Source organism: Oreochromis niloticus, unplaced genomic scaffold, assembly GCF_001858045.2.
Source record: "Oreochromis niloticus isolate F11D_XX unplaced genomic scaffold, O_niloticus_UMD_NMBU tig00008689_pilon, whole genome shotgun sequence".
Classification (NCBI taxonomy): Eukaryota; Metazoa; Chordata; class Actinopteri; order Cichliformes; family Cichlidae; genus Oreochromis; species Oreochromis niloticus.
Window position 1 is genome coordinate 1 of NW_020329362.1, and position 2,500 is coordinate 2,500.

Consider the following 2,500-nt stretch of genomic DNA (forward strand, 5'->3'; position numbering starts at 1 on the left):
TAATTTGCGCGCCTCTGCCTTCCTTGGATGTGGTAGCCGTTTCTCAGGCTCCCTCTCCGGAATCGAACCCTGATTCCCCGTTACCCGTGGTCACCATGGTAGGCACATAAAGTACCATCGAAAGTTGATAGGGCAGACATTCGAATGAGACGTCGCCGCCACGGAGGGCCAGCGATCGGCTCGAGGTTATCTAGAGTCACCAAAGCGGCCGGGCGCCCCGAGAGGACGCCCCGCATGGGTTTTGGGTCTGATAAATGCACGCATACCGGAGGGTCAGCGCTCGTTTGCATGTATTAGCTCTAGAATTGCCACAGTTATCCAAGTAACGGATGAGCGATCAAAGGAACCATAACTGATTTAATGAGCCATTCGCAGTTTCACTGTACCGGCCGCGTGTACTTAGACCTGCATGGCTTAATCTTTGAGACAAGCATATGCTACTGGCAGGATCAACCAGGTAGCCCTCAGGCAGGCGGCGGCGCTGCGTGAGCGCGCGCCGCTCGCTCGGGCTACTGAGCCCTGGGACCAGGCGAGGCTTCCGACGCAGATGTGGCCGGGTGAGGGTTCGAGAAACCGTGCTTGCCGGACAGGGCCCGTCGCCTTTGCGGGGTGGGCAACTCTGGGTTTGCCTACCACCTCTGTGACGAGGCCCGCCGTGGTATGACCACCGGGACGGACCGGGCGTCTCGGTCTCGCTACCGAGCGATCGCGCCTGGTTGGGGGGAGGGGGAAGCGCGGGGAGGATGGGGGCGGGGTCCGGGAACCACCACCCCTTCCGACCGTCGCGCTAGACCCCCCGACCGGCGCTAGAGGCGAGCCTGCGGCCGGAGGAACGGACCGCCCGAAGGCGCCGGCGAAGGTGCCGGGCCCGGCGGTGGCCCTCGATGGCAGGCCACGTTTGCCAGTCGATCGGGGTGGGAGGGAAGGCTGGCAGGCAGGTAGGCTGGAAGAGGAGGCTGCTGTGGCAGCCTCTCGCTCTCCCGGGCCGTCCCAGCGCCGTCCGAGCGCTGCCCGGGGTGTCTGCTGACTTGCGCCTCGCCAGACACCCGTCTCCCATAAATGACGGAGGGCACCTTTGCTAGGCCTTACCTTAGACTGCTCAACCGGTGAGGGGAGAAAAAACGGCCCTGGCCGAGGTGGTGAGACGGCCTCCTGTCTCCCTTACGGCTGAAAAGATGTGCTGCTGCAGCTGCACTGGCCCTGCTGATGTCCTGTCTCCATTTAGCCGAGGGGGTGAGTCGGCCTCCTCTCTCTTCACGGTTGAAAAAGATGTGCTGCTGCTGCTGCACTGGCCCTCCTGCTACTCTCACCACCTCTAGCTAATTGCTGATCTCCTGACCTCCAGCGGGCCCCGGGGACCCACATCACACCTTGCTCCTGTCTCCCTTGCGGCTGGGAAAGATCCATTTTTGTGCACTGGCCCTGCTGCTACTCCCTCTCCATTTGGCCGAGGCAGTGAGTCGGCCTCCTGTCTCCTTTACGGTCGAAAAAGATGTGCTGCTGTTGCACTGGCCCTGCTGCTACTCTCTCTCCATTTGGCCGAGGCAGTGAGTCGGCCTCCTGTCTCCTTTACGGTCGAAAAAGATGTGCTGCTGCTGCACTGGCCCTGCTGATATTCTCTCTCCATTTGGCCGAGGCAGTGAGTCGGCCTCTGTCTCCTTTACGGTCGAAAAAGATGTGCTGCTGCTGCACTGGCCCTGCTGATATTCTCTCTCCATTTGGCCGAGGCAGTGAGTCGGCCTCCTGTCTCCTTTACGGTCGAAAAAGATGTGGTGGTGCTGCTGCTGCTGCTGCTGCTGCTGCTGCACTGGCCCTGCCGCTACTCTGACCACCTCTAGCTAATTGCTGATCTCCCTGACCTCCAGCGGGCCCCGGGGACCCACATGCTCCCCTGCTGTAGTCCCCCAGTAGCTTCTTTTTCTGCAGTTACCCTCCACTGCATATCCAGCATGGACCTTGCACTCCCGCAGGCCCGGGGGACCCACATGCTCCCCTGCTCTAGTCCACCACTAGCTTCTTTTCTGCAGTTACCCTCCGCTGCGTATCCAGCATGGACCTTGCCCTCCAGCAGGCCCCGGGGACCGACTTGCTCCGCTGCTCTAGTCCCCAGTAGCTTTCCTTCTCCTGCAGTTACGCTCCACCACATATCCAGCATGGTCCTTGACCTCCAGCAGGCCCCGGGGACCCACATCACACCTTGCTCCTGTCTCCCTTGCGGCTGGAAAAGATCCATTTTTGTGCACTGGCCCTGCTGCTACTCGTATCCAGCATGGACCTTGACCTCCAGCAGGCCCCGGGACCCACTTGCTCCCCTGCTCTAGTCCCCAGTAGCTTCTTTTTCTGCAGTTACCCTCCACTGCATATCCAGCATGGACCTTGACCTCCCGCAGACCCCGGGGAACCACATGCTCCCCTGCTCTAGTCCCCAGTAGCTTCTTCTCTTGCGTTACATAGCACCGCGTCTCCACCATGGACCTTGACCTCCAGCAGGCCCCGGGAC